At 42.7% G+C, this 22950-nt stretch overlaps 1 protein-coding gene across 1 annotated transcript in view; it reads left to right on the top strand.

Moving 5' to 3' along the window:
- Positions 1 to 22950, top strand: part of APBA1 (amyloid beta precursor protein binding family A member 1) — a 233827-nt gene continuing 210877 nt past the window's right edge. The window contains exon 1 of the mRNA XM_040250244.1: positions 1 to 121. The gene's annotated coding sequence lies outside the window, so the exon portion shown is untranslated. The remainder of the gene's footprint in view (positions 122 to 22950) is intronic.

The following is a 22950-nucleotide window of genomic DNA, read 5'->3' as shown; positions in this document are numbered from 1 at the left end:
AGAAGATGGTGGCGCTGGAGGTAGGAGCGGCTGGAGAGGAGCTTTATTCCCAGACTTGGCACCAACGCTGTCGTTAGCGCCGCCTGCTCCTGCGGGCCCGCGGACCCAGCTGTCAGGCAAGGTACCACCTCCAGGGCGGGTTGGGTGAATGGGGGGTCCCCGGCGCTGATGTTGCCCCCGACGGGGCCCCCGTCCTCGCCGAAGGGCGCCCCCGGGCGCCTGCAAGGAACAATAGTGCGGATGAGAGGGGACAGCCGGCGACATCCAGGGAGGCAATGCCTAGAGCGATCGAGCTAACGGGGCGGGGGAAGGGGGCGATGAGGATATGGACGCCTGGTGTCCAGTGCGCGTTGACATGCCGTGCTTTCGGGGCAGCGGTGAGTCTGATGACAGTCATGGCAGGAGTGTGTGTGTGTGTGTGTGTAAAAGGTAGAGTCAAAGGGATGGGGGTGGCGGACCGAAGGTGTTGGGGGATGACATTTCCAGGAATCCCCGCTAGGATCCCTCAGCTCTCGGCGGACTCTCCGGGAGAGTGTGGGGATGACAACGGTGAAGTGAGCAGGATGCACTTGGTGTGAGAGTGTGGAGGGAGGCAGGGGCGTGGGTGCGGATTTGTAAAATCCCATGTGTGTGAATCTATGTGTGTATGTGTGTGTGTGTACTCGTGTGACTGCAAACTGCTCTCCAGACCCAGAGATCTGCGGGTGCCCTGACCCGCTGACTGTGGGACGGTGTTATTTCTTCCCTGAAACTCTGTTCACAGTCTCTGTTCTGCTCCCGCCTGGGGATGGCCGGCTGTAGGGGTTCTCACTTCCCTTCGTTTCCCTTCGTTTCCCCTTTTTCTTCACATGTCGCTTGAGATGGGGATGTGGAAGCGTGCGTGTGGCTTTGGGCACATGGCAGGGACACAGTAGAATGGTTACCGTTCCTGGGCTTGCTGGCTTTCAGGTTTTGAAGGCGGCTTCCATCCTGTGACACTTCTCCTTTCCTCATCTCCTAGTCTCTAAGGGTCTTAGATGCCCTGACTCTGCAGTTTCTATTGTTTTTCTCTTGTCTGACCTGAAGGAGAAGGGTCTTTAATGGCCACTGTCCCCACAACTTTGAATGTCAACTAAACCTTCTCCGTCCACATTTAAACCCTGGAAATCTTATGGTTGAAGAATGTGGTCTTTATCTTGGATCTTGCAGAATGAACTCTGAAGGTGTGTATGAGAGATGAGGGGGTAGTATTTTAAAAGAAAAAAAAAATCATTGAGAAATTGGTCCCCCGCCTACCCCCTGGTTAGTATCACAAGCCGGGCATTTTCCTTAGGAAAAAGGGATACTTTATTTCTAATGCTAGTGGCATCCACTCTTCCAGCTTTCACAATGGCTAGGTGGTACCATGTATTATTGGGGAACTGAAATCCCCCAAGGTTCCTAGTGATGGGGTCCCAGGTTAGTGAGTCTGCTTTCCTAGCCAATATAGCCTGCAAGTAGAAAATTTGGAGAATGTCAGGCTGGCAATAAGTCACCCGGTGGAAGCCAGGACACGGAATTGCATCCAGGGTCTATAGCTGTTTAATTGTCTCTGCGTGATAAAGATCCGCTTATGTGGGGTTGGGTAGAGAGAGACAGGAAGGGAGATATTGTATTCATATGTGCGTCCACTGCAGGTTGACTCCCCAGCTCCTATTTTTCTCCTGCAGTGTTTATAAGAATGATGCACCTTTACACTTTATATCTTGATACTTCTTTATTAAAATGTTGTGGAACTAGATTAACCTGCTTAGAACATATTTGCATAACACCTTAAATTCTACTGCATTGCTGTCAGAATCCAAACTGGCTGCCCCGGTCCTCTTGAAAAGCCTATAGCAGTCATAGCTACACAAGTAGGTATACAACATGTTGGCATCAGATGTTTCTTTCTCTTTTAAAAAAATTTTTGTTTTGTTTTGCAGAGGTTGCATTGGAAATAATAGAACCAGGGCTGTCCACATATGCTTTTTGTCTTCCCATTTGTCTTCTCTTAATTAATGATGATCTGTAGACCAGGTTTTCTTGGAGCTGTGAACATTAAAATAAATTTCCTCATGTCCTTCAAGTCAAGCCTTCTAAAATTTTAATGTGAGGTTGTTGGATTGCATCCAAAGTTTTACGAAAGATTTATAAAAATGAATTTGGCATCTTAGTTCTTAACTCTCTTATTAGTTCTGCCAATTTCTTTCTGAGAAAAGTACTTTGGAACGTAAAAGGCATTCTAAGAGGTTTTTGCTATTTTTTTAAAGAAAAATTTATATGTGCAAGTAAGATCCAGAGATATAAATGTCTTACCATAAAGTTTAAGAATATTAGGAATTATCAAGGTGAATAAACTGTTTAGAAAAAGAATAATTATACAACAGCACAATTGATGACTCAGGAATTAGTGATTTCCTTTCTAACCTGTGATAATTTTTAAAATGTAATGCCTGGCTGTCTAAAGATTGCACTATTAAGGTTAATGATACAGCTTGAATACTGTAATTCAGTCTATAAGCAGTTGTACCTTTTGCTGTAACCTGAAGTAAGTCATTTGTTTTGCATGGATGTGTTTTCTTTCTTAAAGGAGCATTAATTCTGTTCTTTTCCACTATTGGGTCTCTTAAAGAAGTTGGTTTTTTAGAAGATTTGGGAATAAAAGACATCTGAAAGTTGACCTGTGGGGGCCAAAAGGAATACACTGTGGTACTGTGGGCGAGGTTGGACTTACATCCTATAAAGAAAAAGTAATTGTTGTTAAAATTGAGAGACTTTCAACCACTAAAATCCAGAGTTAACCCTTTAGGTTACGGTCATTAATTTGCAAATATTTGTTCATTGCCTACAACATCTTAGGCAGTGTACACCTTTGGATAGAGTTTGGGAAATGTTATGACAGCTGGAAATTTGAAAACTAAGGAGACCTAGATCCTGCCCAGAGGAAGTTCATGGCCAGGAAGGAGAGACAGGTCATCCATGTAAAAATGGTGGAAAGTGATGAAGTGCTGAAAAAGCTATATGCCTGTAGAGCTGTAGGAGTTCACATAATACAACAATGACTTCAGAAGGAAGAATCAAGAAAGATTTGGAAGAATGAGCTTTTGAGCTGAGATTTACATAGGTGGGTTTTGGGCTGGCAAGGAAGGAAGGGCATATTTGGGAGAGGAACAGCATAGCAGAGGCCTGGTGGTGGGAAGTGTGTGCCCGTTCAGGGAACAGAATGAAAATGAAGTCGCTCAGTCATGTCTGACTCTTTGTGACCCCATGGATTGTAGCCTACCAGGCTCCTCCGAATGGTGTGCTTAAAATTCTTTCTCAATTAAACTGGGGGGGTAAAAAGAATGGCGTGTGCTGGAGTGTAGGAGATGCCCAGAGATGAAGTGAGAGATAAGAAAGAGACAGTCATTCAAGGTTGTGGAGCAACTTTTATGTGGATTTTATTCAGTTACTGCCAGGAAGCCTTGGAAGGTTTTTGAGGATGAAGGTTGACAGAACTATAACTGAGCTTCACAGTGACAATCTTGAATTGTGTTGGATGTAATGAAATGAGGAAAGAACGGCAGTAGGGAGACAAGATAAGCTCTGTTGTTAAATTAAGGGTCAGAGGAAATGAGAGAGTGGGAGTGAAGAGAGAGAGCAAACTCAAGAGACAGAGTACAAGAATAATCTGAACACTGATCAGGGAGATCAAAGGTCATTGTCAGGGTCAGCTGTGAGAATGATTGGGTTATTGTCAAGAAATCCTCCTTCAGAGGAGGATGAGGAAACTTCTTTATAAAGAAGAATTTTGAGGCTGACAGGTTTGTCCAAATGAAGGGACTCCAGTGCAGGTATAGGTTTCGGAGAGAGGTTAGAGCGACAAAGAGAGATTTGTAAGTCATTTATTTAGGAGCAGTTTTAATGTCTCAGGGGGGCTTCCCTGGTGGCTCAGAGGTTAAAACGTCTGTCTGCAATGCAGAAGACCCGGGTTTGATCCCTGGTCGGGAAGATCCCCTGGAGAAGGAAATGGCAACACACTCCAGTATTCTTGCCTGGAGAATCTCATGGACAGAGGAGCCTGGTGGACTACAGTCCACAGAGTCGGACATGACTGAGCGACTTCACTCACTCACTTAATGTCTCAGGAATGACTGATAAAGAGAGTGGAGCAAGAAGAGGCAAAGGCTAAGAGTAGGCTCCTTGGAGGACGTCTGGGTTGGAGGGGAAAAGAGAAAAAAGAGGTTATGAGCGTTAAACAAGGGGCGGTTGGAAGAATGCAGTGGCAGTAGTGTGGTGTCATGGAAGCTGGGGAAGGTGAGGGAGTACCACCCTCTCTACATCACGCCCCAAGCGGGTGGAGGTACAGGGGAGGAAGAGCCGGTTGGGTTTGACTTGACTTTCCTTGATTATCCTGAGGCAGGCGGAGTGCATCCAGGCTGTGAGGGATTGAGTAGGGGAGGGTAATGCATATGGAAAGCAGCGAGGACAGACTTCCTTGGTAATAAGTAGGATGAAGGAGAGAGAGAGTTTGCTACATCAAAGGTAGGGCACGGTGTAGGGAAAGTAATGTCTTAGTATAGGGACACCTGAACCTACTTTATAAGTGGAGGAGAAGAAACCAGTGAAGGATAGAGAGAGATCGACAATGTAAGGGACAGGCTAATGGGAAATAATGGGAGAGGCTAACTAATGGGGAGGCTAATGGGAGAGGCTGATGGGAACATAATCTTTAAGATAGGACTTTTCAAGGGAAGGGCTCTTTTGAGACAGAAGCATGGGAAGTTTGAGATGAAAAGAAAGGAATTTGGCCATGGTCTTCTAAGTCAAGTCAGAGAGAGCTGGGCAGGGTTGAAGCCATGGGTAGTATAATAAAGACTTGGACCAAGTGTTGTGGGAATCTAGTGGTGAGTTAGTTACTGGTAAATAGAAGATTATCACCTGACTATGAGGGCCTCCTGTGTTTGGAGAGCATAAATTTGTGGTAGAACCAATTAGTCCTATATAATTAAAGTTTGACAACCGCTTATATAATTTTTGTTATTAAAATTAATAGCATTAAATGTTGTTAAATATAGTAGCTCCTCCTTCCCATAAACTCAATGAAAAGAGAAAAATGTTTGCCTTTAAAATTAGCTGAATAAAAGACCCCACCTGAAGTATTTCCTGTGAAGATTTTCTTACAAGGATTGCTGACTTCAGTAAATAATGGAAGAAAATATAAGTGTTTTTGAAAAGATGAGATTTCCCTATCTGCAGTGCCAACATATGGCAAAAGAAAAATCAAATATAGCTCTTCACCCAACACCATGCCTATTGTAAGTGCTCGGTAAATTGTTTTTCACGAATACGTGAATAAATTGATTTTTTAGTAAAGATAGGTATAGTATCTAAGATCTAAAATTTCAGGATTTCTTTCCTATTTACATCATGGACATTGAATAAGTTGCATTCCATGGCATGTTCAAGTTCATGACAGCATTAAAACTTTTATTTATTCTTACCTGCTACATACATTGAAGCTTTACAAATTTTTTTTTTCATGAAATAATTCCTCAAAGGGGGTCTACAGGGTCATTGTGATTCCAGACAAATTTATAGAAATCTGACTGTGGTGAGTGTTGATTTTGAGGTTTTAATGTTGAAATCATTTATTCATTCCTTCAACAAATGTTCTCTGAACATCTCTCCACCACTCACTATTGTTGGTGCAAAGGATAGAGCAGGGGCAAGAAGGTCCCTACTACCACCGACCTTTTAGAGGAAGGGATTAAAAAATAAATAAGCCCATATATTTCAGGTGGCAGTGAGTGCTATGAGGAAGAAAGCAAGGAAGGAGTAGAGTGTGGAGTGTAGGGTTTGCTGTTACTTTATAGTGGGTGGTCAGGGAATGCCTTGAGCTCATAACTTAAAGAGTTGAAAGAGTGAGCCATGCAAGTATTTGGTTGGCCAAAAAGTTCATTTGAGTTTTTCTGACTGATGGGGCAGTAAGACCCGAACAAACTTTTTGACCAACCCAGTATTTGAGGGCAGGGCCTTCTAGGTAGCGAATGTCAAAGGGCCTGAGACAGGAACATGCTTAGCATAATCAAGTAAACCTTGCTGGTTGCCTTGCTTCTCCTGGCCATGTAGTGTCACACAAGATACATGGAGCCGTCACTTAGGGACCCTGCAATGTGATGCTTTGCCTTTCAGTATTGAATCAGTCACCTGTAAGGCTGTATCACACTACCATGTTCGAGCTGACCTGTGGGTAAGTCATTGCTGAGTTTTTAAAAAGAGAATATGTCCTGAATCACACATTTGAGTTAGAAAACTCGGAGGGTAGCTGTGTCTGAGTAGTGCTGAAATACTAGTCAGCTGGAAGTGGTCCCTTTCTTGAAACTGCACATTCACTCTTCTCTGGACTGAACCATCTTCAGCCATAGGGTTCCTTTTCTTCTTCCATATTTCATATCTCATTCCTAGGTCTAAGGTCTTTGAAACTAGAGCTCTGTTTTGTTCATCTGGGCATAGAAAAACCCTACAGCCCATAGAAAAACTCTTTGTCTTAGTAAGGTATCATCAAATACTCATTGCAAAGAATGGATGAGACATTTCCAGGTATAAAGAATGGGGCTAAAACTCTTTGACCTTGATCCCTGAAGACAGCTGTTTTTAAAAGAAGACAAAATTTTCCCTTGGTGCTAAGTAGTTTATGCACTCATGGCCTGAGATGAAGACTTGGGTACAAATAGTCTGTCTGGGAGATGATCCCAAGAAGCACAAATGAGGAATGGGAAAAAATGAGACAGGAAAGGAAGAAAAACAGGGAAATAAGAAAAGAGGCAAGTTAGTGAGCAGATTACCATTGTGGGCAGTGGAGATGCTATTATTTATGATTGTCTATCAAGCAGTGGGGAAGGTGGGATTTTATCCCCCATTTAATCCTGGGGGCATCAATTCCCAGGCACTTTAATGCTGCAAACTTTGTAAGCACTGGAGAAAACCCTTGTGGGTAGCTAAGCAGAGAGGCTGAGAGGGTGCGGGTAGGAAGCCGTCAATGTGTGGGGAGCTGTCCATCAGAGCCACCCGTGAACTCACAGGTGGGCTAAAGGGGCACACTGCTGCTGCTGCTAAGTCACTTCAGTCGTGTCTGACTCTGTGAGACCCCATAGACAGCAGCCCACCAGGCTCCCCCGTCCCTGGGATTTTCCAGGCAAGGACACTGGAGTGGGTTGCCATTTCCTTCTCCAATGCATGAAAGTGAAAAGTGAAGTCTTCGAAACCCCATGGACTGCAGCCTACCAGGCTCCCCCGTCCATGGGATTTTCCAGGCGAGAGTACTGGAGTGGGGTGCCATTGCTTTCTTCAAAGGGACACGGGGGCAGCGCAACAGCAGCTTCTTGTGCACATTGGCACAGGGAATTTTTAATAGTAAGAATTTGTGGGATAGCAGTTACTGTTATTTTAGGGGTTTTAATATATTTCAGCAGCTTCCTACTGTTCAAGTTCACTCACAAGCCAACTGTTGACAATCCTCAATTATCTGGGATGCACATTACCATGTATGCCCATGTATAAGGTACCCTGGATTATAAAGTAGTACCCCGTTTTCCAGCGAGGTAGTTTTAAAAAAGTCTTTACATCAACTTGAATATGCACACTGGAGTGATATAGGTAAAGGATATTTTTATATTTAATAAATAATATTTTATTGTTATATTTAATTTACTCTAAATGTTTATACTATATTTAATAATAATCTATATTTATTAATTTACTTGCATATATTTTAAATCACCTTATATAAAATTAGTCATTTTAAAATATGACATTCTTCTATACTCACATTTTACAAAATCATTTATTCAGATGTTTCACACACTGCTTTGACCAGTGTCCTTTTCATTGTTAAACACCACTTTTGGCATATTCACATCTATCTAACTTGTATGTCATAGAGTACTTTTGAATTTGCATGTGATGCTGTCCTTCCATGGGATGCCGCCCTTAATTCTAAGCCCTGCGTGCCTATTCACACAGTGTAAAGACAATTGGTTTTTTGCTATCTTCCTATAGGTATATATTCATGCCCTCTACAGCCCAGTACTTCTGCATGATTTGTGTAAAGTCATCCAATACAGGCAATTATGAAGGAGTATTTACTTAAATTGGTGTTAAAATCTTGACTCCCTTCATTCATTCACCTATTCTGTTTCAATCCCATGACCTCTATAGGCATCCCTATCTAGTTTTGATTGCAGTTGTTTCTGGCTGTCTTCTCCAAACACTTCTCAGGTGACCTCTGAAACCTACATCTTTTCATAAAAGTACATTTTTTGACATGGCTTTTCTTACCAAGTACATTTTTTGACATGGCTTTTCCCTTTAAGATCAGTGGCCATCATGTCCAATATTAATGAATTGCTTGATTTTAATTCCTGTTATCTTGGAGATAACAAGCTTTCTGGCATTCAGAAGAGAGTAACTGAGAGAATGGCTCTTAGTAAGGGAGACTTTATATGGAGTTAAACACAAGATGACTTTCTCTTTTCTGAAATCTCATTTTTTGTAGGGATTAGGAATCTCATTTTGTATATGCCATGTCATCATGGGAGGTTGTTGAGGTGTGGTGATCCTTGCCTAGTAAGTTTCCTCTCCAACCTCCTCCTCTTCTGCTCCGTGGTGGATTAATTAGTGTGAAAAATACAGTAATGATTTAGTTTCACTGAGCAGTTGATTAACTGTTGTTCTGAACAATGTGACCATTTACATTTCTGACTTTTGATAAATTTTATATCTCACATTCAATTCCATATTGATTGACAGATACACTTTATTTTCTAGAAGAGGTGTACTTGACAAGATGTGCATTAATCATTTTTCTTGTAAATGATAGCATATCTTAAATTCAGAGGAAGAGCTTATCATTGAAAGAGATTCCACTTATCAGCAATAATTACCCTCTTATGTGGCTAGTCAATGAATTAGGATTTTTATACTGGACTTACTATGTGGATCACACTCTGTTTCAGTGCCTTTAAACTTGTTTAACCAAGACCCCTCATGATAATATAGTTTAAATCATAGCCTAACAATATAGATGAGTATGTTGAAACATACACACACACACACACACACACAAACATATCACTGAAACAAAAATTTCACTTGGCAATACTGGTCCTTTATTATGTGTGAAGCACTTGGATATTTTCTGTTCTATTCCATTCTATTCTATATGATTGTCAACTCACTAAATTTCAATTCTAATGGTTCCTGACATGTAATTGAAGAAACACTGTTCTATTGTATTACATCCATCAGAAGAATGCTTGTTTGCTTATAGCATGAAATAATTTCACATCAGAGGATTTTTAAAATTTGTTTCAAATTATTAGCATATCTGTATATTTGGTAGTATGAGTGTAGGAGGTCACAAGAATACTAAAGAAAAATTTATTTTTGAGTAGATGTTGTATTTCCAAAAGAAGAAACTATTAGTGTGGAAAGTGGAGTCAGACAAGTGGATTGGTTCTTAGATCTAGCGGCTTCCTGGGCTGTACGAACCATGCTCAGCTCCTGGGTCCTGACTGTGTGGCTGGACTGGCTGGCCTTCCCAGTCTGGCTCATCTCTCCTCACAGTTCTTTCCTGCCCCCTCCTTTCCTGCTTCTTTCCCAAGCCACCGCCTCCAAATCTCAGGAGTGCTAGATATTCAGTTCAATTACTTCCTTCTCAATTTCAACCTAATATATTTCTTCCTAGATGTGAAACTACTTTTTACACCCACTTCTCTTCCAAATAACTTGAAAGTACAGGAATCGTTTTTTCCCTGAGCTCATACCTGGCATATGTGTGGGGGGCAGGGTGGGGAGGGGGTCCTAAAGAAGTGAGAATTTGTTCCACAGGTGGAATGTTTCCATAGTGTTGGGTGGTATGAAAGTCTAATCTAGTCTGGTGTTGAGGTGTGATTACACTCTTTATGGCTCTCCTGTTGTCTAGTAGAAGGACATGTCAGTTCCTATTTTCAAAGCCTAATAGGCAGGAATAGAGATGCAGACATAGAGAACAGACTTCTGTACATGGGGAGCAGGGAGGGAAGGGGAGTGTGGGACAAATTGAGAGAGTAGCATTGACATATATACACTACCACATGTAAAATAGAGAGTTAGTGGGAAGCTGCTGTATAGCCCAGGGAGCTCAGCTCAGTGCTCTGTGAAGACCTGGAGCAGTGGATGGGAGAGTGCAGTGGGAGGGAGGCTTAAGAGGGAGGGGATGTACGTAAACTTACAGCTGATTCACATTGTTGTATGGCAGAAACTAACACAACATTATACAGCATTTTTACTGCAATAATGAAGAAAAAAACCCTCAATAGTTTCCCCATCCAGTAAATGAAAGCAAGTTAACATCATAGCTACCGAGTGCCAGGTGTTGTGGTGAGCACTATACACAGGTAACTCACTTGATTCTCATACTGACCTCACCTACTCTTCATAACCATATCAGGAGACTTAAGTTACAGATGGGACTTGAGGCTCTCAGAGGTTCTATCAGTGACTAAAGGACAGGCCAGAGGGCCTCACCTTGGGTCCAGGGATGGGAGCAGGCCCTGATGTCTCCTGTCCCCTTTGTCCTGGGGCCCAGCAAAAGCCCCCCACCCCACCTGGCCAGCTGGACGCCCTTATTTGTGATGTCCTGTCCCACCTGGGATGTCTGTGTGTGGGCAGCTGTTGCACCAGCATCTCTCCAGGCTCTGCCTGCTGTGATGGAAAGGCTCAAGATGGATGGAGTGTGGTGCTGCCATTCATTAGCTGCCAACATTGATCAAGTCTCTCTTGACTGAGCTGAGCCTCAGCTTCCCCAGCAGTAAAAGGAGGGATGATGAAACCTACCCTTCCCTTCTCTTCCCACACAGGGCCACTGGGCTGTCAAGGGCTCTAGGAAAGTAAGAGAGACGTGTCACTCCCCTCATGATGACCTTGGGCATAAGTGACATCTCCCCACTCTAAACCAGGGGTCAGCACATTCTTTCTGCAAAGGGCCAGATAGTAAAAAAGGTTCCATGGGGCCATACAGTCTCTGCCGCCTGTCATAACTTCTCAGCTCTGCTGTGGTGGTACAAATGCCGTGGGCAATGTGTAAGGCAGTGAGCAGGGCAGTACTCCAATCAAACTTTATTTCTGGATGCTGAAATTTGAATTTCGTATCACTTTCACTTGTCACAAAATTTTGATTCCTCCCTTGATTTTTTTCCAGCCATCTAAAAATGTAAAACCATTCCCAACTCCCAGGCACTGGGCCAGATATGTTTCCTGGAACTGAGCTCACAGACTCCTGGTGTAAATGCTCACAGCCCTGGGTACCACTGGTTAGAGAGCAACTGCAGTTCACTTTGGACTGCAGCACTGTGTGCTTACTTTATTCCATCCCTCTCTTGTCCTTCCACATTATACACCCACCCACTGACCTTTTTCTCATCTTCTTTAGCACTGTGAGAGCTAACAGCGTATGGATACTCTGCACACACATATATGCATATATAGTATATGCTGAATACATATTTGTTGAATATATGGTATATATAATAAGAAAATATGTTGCTTTTCTGTGTATCTTATTTTTCCATCTTTAAAAGGAATTCTGTCTATTCTCTAGTGAACCTTTAGGAATGGTTGAGTTAACATTTTGTAATTAAATTTAAGGGCTTCAGCAATCACGTACCCCCCTCCCCCACTATTAACCAAAAAAGGAAAAGAATGTCTAGGAAGAAAGAAGAGAAAAGCAAACAGACAAAACAAAGCCAACATTTCAACATGAAAAGGGCTTATTAGATAATAACTGAAGTGGCTAAACGTTTAGCTTTGGTCCCTGAGGCTTTCTGTCACTGTTGGAGCTCTGGAGGCTGACGTGCTTTGAGCCTTAGCTGCCAGCAGCCCGGCTTTTTGTTGTGCTTTACCCAGAATTTAACTCAGGGGTCAGAACTCTGCATTAGGCATAAATAAAGATAAAATGATAGAATGTACTGTGTCTTTTCATCTGTATTTTCTCAACATGTATCAAGGAGTCACGTCTCTTTAAGAGCAAAGCCTTGAACACAACTCCCATTTTATTTCTTAGTAGGTATGTAGGCTCAGGAGTGGAAGCATTAGGAAATATATAAATCTAGAATTTTCTTCTCAAAATGAGATGTACAAAAACTGGATGGTGAAATTACAGTATGCATGTGTGTTATTTTTCCAAATAGTCTGTTACTCTGTGTTCTGTCATGAAGAAACTCTATATGTGTGTGTATGTGTGTGTTTAAGGGGTGAAAAGAAAGGAATGTGCCAGAAAAGTTGTAACCAAAATCATTAATAGTCTATACCCCTTATTAAAATTTGTTAAGGAAAAGAACAGTTAGGTTAGCTTTCAAAGAAGCCCTTATCTTTTTTAGTCTGCCAAAATGTGTTAACCTGGAGAAAAGATCCATGGCTGATGTAAAATAAATTATTAAGTGTGCTTTCAGCTTGGTATAAATTGGTACTGCTCTGGTAGATGCTGTCTAACCTTGAAGACAGAATGTTAAGCCAGTGTTAGAAGTGCATATTACATTTAAGTTGTGTGAGGTATTCAAAGCCTGCTTGGGGAAGAATGGAGGCTGAGGGGCTTAGGATGTTGTTTGCTATTCTGTCTGAGCTGCTCCTAGTGAGACACAACATACCACTTACTGGCAGTACAAAGACTGATTTCAAAATTGTTCTCAGTAGATGAAGGCACAGGGGTTGGGGTGGTGGGGGGCAGGCTTACCTGAGAACTGCAAGGTGTGGAGGGGGTGTAACTAACCATCTGTCTGCAGTTTCTTGTATGGAATGAGGCTCCCCTTGATGAAGTAAAGAGACTGTACTTATGAAGGTGGATGATTAAGGTTTTGTTCATTATATTATCTGCACAATGAGTCTTTTCCTGAGTTAAATTTTTTCCTCTCTTACCACCCCCTCCTTCTTTTTTCCATTCAGGGAATTACAGTGGGCTTGTTTATTTCTCGCTTATTTGGATGGCTCCCTTCCATGCCATAGGTTTTCAGCTAATGTCTGGTCATCATGGATTGTCCATTCATATTAGGGCTGTGACATGGGAGATAGCCAAGCGTCTGTATTAGTTGGCAGGGTTTGTAAAGGTCTTAGGTTGGGCCCCCCAGAGCAGAAACTAAGAAGAGGGTTGGTATGTTCAGGCACTGCTTTATTAAGGAGATGCTCCAGGAGGAGAAGCAGGGTGTGGGGGCGGGGAGGGTATCAGTCAGACAAGGGCGTGATCTCTAAGGCTTGAGGGTGGGGAAGCTCTGGTATGATGTGGTCTCAGGACTGTCCCTACCAGAGTCAGTGGCTTTGGTGGTACGCACTGCATACCTGTCAGTCACTGGGTAAGGGTCTTTTGCATTAAAAGGGTACTGCGGGGAGGGGAACATACATCCTCAGTATTTCTGGTTCTCTATATGAAAAGGCAAAGCTGGTCAATGAGTCATGGATGCTGGCTGTTGGCCAGGTGAGGATTTGGATGTGATACCAACATTGTCCACCACCAGGCCAGTAGCTTCTCTTGATAGTGGTCAACCAAGGAGCCAGTTCAGCGCTTCCCTGGAAATCCCAATATGCCACTCTTTTTCCTGAGAAGTGGCTGCTGGCTTCTGGTGATATGTGTGTATCACATGGAGCAGAGGTCTGGGATCCAACTGTCTGGTTACAGGGGATCGCCTGTTTTCCAGAACCTTCTGTACCTCCATCCCTTGCCAGGCCTGTATGCCTGGCCAGGGATTCTACAGTCTAGTCACTTCCAAAGAAATGTGTTAAAAATCTCTTGTTTGTGGCTATTCTCTCTCTGTTTCTCTTAATAAAAATGTGTGTGATCAAGTTGCCACCTTTAACCAGAGCTACTCAAAATAAAAGCTAAAGCAGAATTGTGGACTGAAAAAACGTATTTGTTTTCTCAGTGGATCTGTTTTCTCTTCCCCATTGGAATACAATCCTGCACAAGTCCTTTAGATCTCCCTCTCTTGAGTGGTGTAAAGTCAAAACCAGTTTATTAATCACATAATACAGTCCAGTGTAATAATAAAAATTCCAAACTCCTGCCTCATTCTTGACTTAAAAATTGCAGTGAAACCTGAACACAGTACAGAAATCCAAGTGTGCAGTTTGTTGAATTTTGTGTATCTGAAAACCCATATAATTGGCACCTTGATGAGATATAGAACACATCCTGCCCCTCCTCCACTTCCCCCAAGCTCCCTCATGGCCATTTCTAGTTAATATCACCTGCAGCCCAAAGGTAACCACCGCTCTGTCTGACCTCTATCACCATGGAGTATTTTGCTTGCTTTTAACTTCATACACATGGAATCCTTGAGTATGTAACCTTTTGTGTCTGACTTTTTTGTTCAATATTTAGAGATTCATCCATGTTGTTTTATGTAGTTCATTCCTTTCTGTTGTGGTTTGATAATCCATTGTGTGGGGTTTCGCGTTACTCAGCAGTAAAGAATCCTCCTGCAGTATGGGAGATGCAGTTTGATCCCTGGGTTGGGAAGATCCCTTGGAGGAGGGCATGGCAACTCACTCCTGTATCCTTGTCGGGAAAATCTCTTGGACCAAGGAGCCTGGTGGGCTGAAGTCCATGGGGTCACGAAGAGCCAGACACAACTGAGCATAAATCTGTTGTGTGAATATACTTAGTTTATTCTCTGATCTTCTATTGGACATTTAGGTTGTCTCACTGAAGATTTTTGAACATTTTGGTGCCCATAAGCATTCATTTCTGTAGGAGTGAAATAGATGAGTCATGGAATAGGTATATGTTTAGGTTTTGAGATATGGCCCAAAGGTTTTACAAAGTGGTGGACCAGTTTGTAAAGCTCCCCCAACAGCAGCTTATGAGAGCTGTGGTTGGTCCCCATTCTCATCAGCACCTGGTCTCATATCATTCATTTAGCTCTAGCCATTCTGGTAGATGTGTTGTTGTTGTTGAGTTTCTAAGATGTGTCTTAACTCTTTGCAACCCCGTGGATTATAGCATGCTAGGCCTCCCTGTCCCTCACTGTCTCCCACAGTTTGCCCAGGTTTCTGTCCCTTGAGTTGGTGATGTTATCCAACCATCTCATTCTCTGCCACCCTCTTCTCCTTTTGCCTTCAATCTTTCCCAGCATCAGGGTCTTTCCCAATGAGTCAGCTCTTCTCATCAGGTGGTCCAAGTATCGGAGCTTCAGCTTCAGCATCTTTTCTGGAATTCCCTTGCTATCTCTATGATCCAGCAAATGTTGGTTCCTCTGCCTTTTCTAACCCAAGCTTGTACATCTGGAAGTTCTCAGTTCAAGTACTGCTGAAGCCTACCTTGAAGGATTTTGAGCATAACCTTACTAGCATGGGAAATGAGTGCAATTGTCTGGCAGTTAGAACATTCTTTAGCACTGCCTTTGGGATTGGAATGAAAACTGACCTTTCAGCTGTGTAGTCGTGTTAAATATGTCTAGTGTTAAACTTCTCCTCCAGCTCAAGCAGGCTGCTTTCATGGAGCCCACAGGAAACACACACCCCTGTTCCAGTGGCAATTGATGTGCCTTTTGCTGCAAAGACAGCCCCCTCTCTCTTTGCCCTGCTGGTTTTGACTACCTTCTTGATTTCTCATAGCAAGAATCAGACAACAACATCCTGGCTCCCACAAACTCCAGAGAGCCCACATCAAGCTCCCAGAGTTTTTCCTGAAGCCTCTTTACTTGGTGCGTTAGTCTACCAGGGCTGTCATAACAGACTACCATAGAGTGAGTGGCTTGGCCAGCAGAAATTCAGTTTCTCACAGTTCTAGAGGCTGAAAGTTGAAGATCAAGGTGTCAGCAGGCCTTTCTCCTCAGCTTGCAGACAGCCACCTAGTCGCCATGTCCTCACATGGGTTTTTCTCATTAGGGCACATACTTGATATCACTTCCTCTTCTTAAAAGGACCCCAGTCATGTTCTGTATGTCTCCAGCCTTATGATGATATTTAACTTTAATTACCTTGTTAATGGTCCTGTTTCCAAATACAGTCACACTGGGGGTTGGAGCATCAACACGTGAAGGGCGAGGGGCGCACGATTCACTCTGTAACACTTAGTTTGGTGTGTACGTGGAAAGAGCTGTCCGCCAACTCTGCAGCAATGTGTGAAGAACTCAGATGGCGGTCAGTTTTCTTAAATCGGTGTACAGTTGGTCATGATTTAAACTATTAGGAAGATTTTTTTTTTTACATAATAGGAGTAAAACACATACAGTGAGGTACATAAAGTACATACATCTTTAGTGTACAGTTTGAGGAATTTTCCATATGTATAAACCTGAGTAACCACCCCCCAAATCAGGAAGTAGAACACTGCCAGCACCCCATGGATTCCCCCCAGTCTATACCTGTTCCTGTCTCCCGGAGGTAAACACTGTTGTGACTTCTATCATCATTTATCAGGTTTGACGATTCTTGAACTTCATCTAAAAAGAATCACTTATGTACTTCTTTTTTGTACAGATTATTTTACTTGGCATAATATCTATGAGATACATGCATGTTTTTATGTGTAACAGTGGTCATTCTTCTCATTGCTATATGGTATTCAGTTGTATAAATACATAATGATCTGTTAATCTCTACCTGCTGATGGACATTTGAGTTTTCAGTTTTTTGACTATATGAACAATGCTGCTATGAACATTCTTGTGTATATCTTTCTCCCTTTTTTCCTATTTTTTTGAGTATGTATTTAGGAACAGAATTCCTTGATCATAAGGATATGTGTGTGTCTAATTAGAAACATTTTAATCAATTGTTTTTGTGAATACCTTTCTGTTTGATGTAATCTTAACATATACTCTTCATAACTCAAGGATAGATATAGGTATACTACTCTGCTTTAAGGCAGAGCTACGTTTTGTTGATTCTTTTCTGATTAATTTTATTGTCTACCTCAGTTAACAGAATGTGATTTTGTTATTTTATATATCAAAGGTAAATGAGGCATATGCTTGTGAATTCACTGGATACTGAACAGGTTATTCATGCATATTTGAAGAGTGTTTTTGTCACACTCTGTTAAGAAGTCAACAACCATCCACTAACACATTTTGTTTGCTTTGTCTGAATCAACAAGGTTATATATTCAGAATACTTTCATTAAAAATAGTTTTATGTACAACAGAACAAGCCAGTGCATATTTTAGTTTTTAGCATCTTAGCTTTAAACATTAATTGAACCCTATTCTAATCAAAGTATGTTTATTTTCACTAGAATACTGTAAAACAGCTTTAAAAAAAGCAGTAATAATAAAAGGGAAAACATTTATATATTAAGTCATATAATATGTTAAGTAACCTAAAACACTGCTCAAAGCACTTGATGTACATTAATTCATTTAATTCTCACAACAACACTATGCTATTATTGTATACATTTTATAGATGAGGATACCGAAGCACAGAGAGGTCAAGTGACTTGCCCAAGATCACACAGCCAGCAGGTAGCCAGGATCCAGAGTATGTACATATATAACCACTATACCACACTGCCTTTTAACTCATTTTTTAATCTTTCTGTTTGTACATGGTAGAGGGGGCTGTGGGAAACAGCATTCCTGCTTTCTCAGTTCTTAGAAGTTTTCTCAGTTTGGATTAAAGCTGTTGCAGTTAAAATCTTTATTATTGAACAGATTCCATTAATCAGATGCCTAAAGGATGCCAACCTGCTCTCACTGTCTTGGGAAAAAAATCACATTAAAAGAATACCAACAGAAATAGAGTTGTGCATGCATGGTCAGTCACTTCAGTCGTGTCCGACTCTTTGTGACCATATGGACTGTAGCCTTTCAGGCTCCTCAGTCCGTGGGATTCCCCAGGCAAGAATACTGGAATGGGCTGCCATGACCTCCTCTAGGGGATCTTCTGACCCGGAGATTGAACCTGCATCTCGTGCATCTCCTACACTGCAGGCAGATTCTTTACCACTGAGCAGCCGGGGAAGCCCAGAAAGCAAACCTATGGTTACTAGGGTATAAGTAGGGGAGGGATAAATCGGGAGACTGGAATTGACACATCCAGACTACTACATTTAAAACAGATAACTAATAAGGACCTACTGTATAGCACAGGGAACTCTACTTAATACTCTGTAATGGTCTATATGAGAAAAGAACCTAAAAAAGAGTGGGGAAGAAAAAAAAAATATATATATATATATACACACATACCTGGAACTGACATGACACTAAATCAACTTTACTCCAATAAAAATTTTAAAAAAAGAATACCTCTCTCCCTCCTTCCCACACTCGAAGCCTTTGGGTTATATTTGGGAAATCTGTTAAGGGAAGAGCCTGGATGTTCCTGCAGATCCTCTGCAGCCCTGAAAGACTGACCTCCGTATGGCTGGAGAATGATGCTCAGCAACAGAGGTCTTAACACCCATGATCCGAGCACTAACCCCTTTCTCACGTTCACTCTTCATCACATTCATCCTACACATATTTGGTGGGCACGGACAGTGAGCCAATCCTGTGCAGGTTCCAGGGGTTTATTGGAGTGGAGCCCTACTCTTTAGGGAGCTAATTTAAAGTTGAGCACAGGAGATAGGTACTTACACAAACCATAGAAATGTCATTGCTGTTCTTATACCTGATGTGTGCTGTGAAGGACAGGTTAAGAGTGCCTGTGTGTGAACAGGGAGCCAGCCCTGCTGGGGTCTCTCAAGAAGGGCTTCTCTATGTGCAGAAATAACTGAGGTGGGGAAGTAATCACAGGCAGAAGGGAGAGGGTACATCAGAGTCCTGGGAAGGGGAAGGGACAGCTGCCTGCACACTGAGGACAAGAGGGAGTCATCTAAATGTTTCAAATAAAGGAAAGCCATGGTCAGATGTGTGCTTTTCTGAGACAGTAGATTGGGAAGAGGGCTCAAGGGAAAGCCCATTTGTAAACATTTTGCAAAACGGAAGTTGATTCCCATTAGAGCCCATCACAGACTCTAAAGGTGGTGGTTTGGGAAATGCTGGCAGAAGAACTGGGAGATGGACAGACAGGAAAGATATTGAGCAGGTAAAATCATCAGGACCTGGGGATGGAGGCAAGGGCATTACAGCCTGCTCCTAGGTTATTTTGTGCTTCTAGAGGGATGGGGTCTCCAGTTACTGAAATAAGAGATGGAAAAATGGAAAGTGACTCATTGGGAGAGTGGGCAGGGAGCCAAGAGGACACTGACTGTAAGGTGTCTGTGAGGTCTACAAGGACAGGTGAGAGATGCGTGCTTGGATATGGATGTCTAGAACCTAATGAGAGATCCAGACTAGAGATTATGCTAATCAAGCTTTAGAAATGAGATTCTTATCCATACGGATGCCTTGAGTTTGGGGAGATCGAGTGCTAGTTTAAAAAAAGTGTGGATGAGGGCTAGAGCAGAGAACCAGGAGTTAGGCTAGTTGAATTGCCCTCTCTCAAAGCTTCATTCCTCTAAACTGCATCTGGGGTCCTAAAACCATGGCACTCTATCAGAGCATGAGTGGTCCAAGCTTTTCAATTGCTCTTCAACTGAAAATTTGTTAAAGTATTTGATTGATTTGTTTTTAAAATAGATGCATGGTTTGTATAAATGTTTATAAACATATTTACATGTAAACTTGCTGATGGTAAAGTTTATAGCATCAATTGCTGATTAATTGATAAGATTACTTCTATGTCCTGGGCTTTAGGTATTTCAGAGCTGCTTTATTCAAGTGCTCCTTGTAACTTTGTTGTGAAGTTAAACCCATCTATGTTTTCTGACACAGACTCTGGTGTAGTTTTGTTCCTAACTTTGTTTTCATCTTCAAACTGTGGTGCTGAAGAAGACTCTTGAGAGTCCCTTGGACAGCAAGGAGATCAAAAAGGTCAGTCCTAAAGGAAATCAACCCTGAATATTCATTGAAAGGACTGATGCTGAAACTGAAGTTCCAATACTTTGGCCAGCTGATGCAAAGAACTGACTCATTGGAAAAAACCCTGATACTGAGAAAGATTGAGGGCAGGAGGAGAAGGGAGTGTCAGAGGATGAGATGGTCGGATGGCATCACCGACTCAACGGACATGAGTTTGTGTAAACTTCGGGAGATAGTGAAGGACAGGGAAGCCTGATGTCCTTCAGTCGATGCAGTCACAAAGAGTCGGACATGGCAGGGACTAAACAACAACCCTTTAGACTTGACCCAAGGGCATCACTCTAGGGGAGAAATGGTGAGGCCAAGGGTCTTGTGGCCAGACCCTGGGAAGCCAGCACAGACAACTTTTACCTGTGGTCTGATCTTCCTGGCAGGTTACTAGCCCTTCACCCATGAAGACACTGTAAATAAGGACATCTGAGTGCCTTTGAGCTCTGACCCAGACTCACAGAGGGCTGGGCCAGGATTGAGGCCCAAGCAATGTGGCCCAGCCTTCAAGGCCTATCTTGGTCACCCCCGTGTTCCTACTTCCAGAGAAGCCGGCACCAACACCCTGCTCAACAGTGTGCTCTTGTTATTAAAATAAACTTATCATGAGCTTCATTGGTCATTTGGCACCTTTTGCTTGATTTCCTAGAAAACAATGCTGTCAGAAACATTTTATCTAAAGATTTTTAGATATTCAATAGTATTATTTCATTTCTATGTATTTTTGTGTGCTTGGGTCTTAATATGTTAATAGTGTACATTCTGGTGCATTCAGGAAGCAACTTTTAAAGCTTGAGTGTTTTGAGGTTTGTTTTTCTGTTCTATGACATGCATATCTTAAACTGTTGCTTTCATGACCTTGAGTTATAACTGAAGAATAAATTTGAGAAAAATATTGTTAGGAAACCTGAGAAAGAAGTTATTGTCTACCCTGAAAGCTGTCAGATAGAGATTACACGTAATATTTAGAATTTGGCTGGCTCCTTTACTGTGGCTTTTAAAGCACTTGCCACATCCAGCTACTTTGCAAAATACTGATAAACTCTTGGGAAGATGGATGTGTTTTATATGGCTTGATTTTAAGGGTAATGATTTATGAAACTTAGATGTTTTATCTGAGGGAGGCGAGGAACAATAAAATAGCCAGGGTAGAACAGCAGATTTGAGATTCTATGATTTGCTTCCTTTTCATATACTTTGTGAAGGAAAAGGTTAAGATCAATGGATAAGCTTTATAGGCTTGAACAGTGCTTTCTGAACAAAAAGAGCTATAGTTCCTTTAAAATGTCTGGCTGCTAATGAAACCTCAGGGCCTGGCTTCAGATATTTTGATAGCACAGGTTATGTATTGCTGTAGCTAGGCCTTGAGTCCTAGTTGAGAGAGGGTGGTTTCTGACTATTAAGTAATGATACACTTCCCCGTGAAGCACCAGAAGAGAGGCTGGCCAGGTCGGCAGTGCATCTGGGGTGCCTGTCTTTTCCTCAGTGACGGGATTCAGTGCAACTGTCCACCACCCTGTGTTCCCTGTGTCCCTGGACTTATGCATGGAGGGCACCGAAAAGCCTAGAGAAATAGTGCTCCTCACACGCAAGCTGGAATCCAGATTGCCAGGAGAAATACCAATAACCTCAGATATGCAGACGACACCACCCTTATGGCAGAAAGCGAAGAGGAACTAAAAAGCCTCTTGATGAAAGTGAAAGTGGAGAGTGAGAAAGTTGGCTTAAAGCTCAACATTCAGAAAACGAAGATCATGGCATCCGGTCCCATCACTTCATGGGAAATAGATGGGGAAACAGTGGAAACAATGTCAGACTTAATTTTTTGGAGCTCCAAAATCACTGCAGATGGTGACTGCAGCCATGAAATTAAAAGACGCTTACTCCTTGTAAGAAAAATTATGACCAACCTAGATAGTATATTCAAAAGCAGAGACATTACTTTGCTGACTAAGGTCCGTCTAGTCAAGGCTATGGTTTTTCCTGTGGTCATGTATGGATGTGAGAGTTGGACTGTGAAGAAGGCTGAGTGCTGAAGAATTGATGCTTTTGAACTGTGGTGCTGGAGAAGACTTGAGTCCCTTGGACTGCAAGGAGATCCAACCAGTCCATTCTGAAGGAGATCAGCCCTGGGATTTCTTTGGAAGGAATGATGCTAAAGCTGAAACTCCAGTACTTTGGCCACCTCATGCAAAGAATTGACTCATTGGAAAAGACTCTGATGCTGGGAGGGATTGGGGGCAGAAGGAGAAGGGGACGACCCAGGATGAGATGGCTGGATGGCATCACGGACTCGATGGACGTGAGTCTCAGTGAACTCCGGGAGTTGGTGATGGACAGGGAGGCCTGGCAACGCTGCGATTCATGGGGTCGCAAAGAGTCGGACACGACTGAGTGACTGAACTGAACTGAACAGGTCCCTGGGTGCCTGGAACCACTTAATCACATCCCACAACTCCCCTCGCAACTGGAATCAGATAAGAACAAAAGGCAGAAGACAAATGGAGCTCTGTTACTGACAACGCCAGTTGGAAGCTGTGCCTTAGGTGTGCCGCCACCTAGGATTGACTGTCTCGTTCACTCCCTCCACTCTGCCACAGCAGGTAAACTCTCCCAACTCTCCCACCTCCCACAGGACACACCCTTTCTTGTGTCAGTTCAGTTCAGTTCAGTCGCTCAGTCATGTCCGACTCTTTGCGACCCCATGAACCACAGCACACCAGGCCTCCCTGTCCATCACCAACTCCCGGAGTTCACCCAAACCCATGTCCATCAAGTCGGTGATGCCATCCAACCATCTCATCCTCTGTCGTCCCCTTCTCCTCCTGCCCTCAATCTTTCCCAGCATCAGGGTCTTTTCCAAAGAGTCAGCTCTTCGCATCAGGTGGCCAAAGTATTGGAGTTTCCTGTGTAGGGGAATGAATGGTGAAGTGTAGGGTGGGGCCAGAGAGGCAAAGGAGGGTTACTCCCTCAAAAATTCCTTGTGGGAATATCAGACCACGGGAAGGCAGTTGCTCTTAAAATCTTGTGGGAATATCAGACC

This window comes from Oryx dammah, unplaced genomic scaffold (assembly GCF_014754425.2).
Source record: "Oryx dammah isolate SB20612 unplaced genomic scaffold, SCBI_Odam_1.1 HiC_scaffold_1, whole genome shotgun sequence".
Taxonomy (NCBI): domain Eukaryota; kingdom Metazoa; phylum Chordata; class Mammalia; order Artiodactyla; family Bovidae; genus Oryx; species Oryx dammah.
This window is presented reverse-complemented; position numbering and strand designations above follow the sequence as displayed.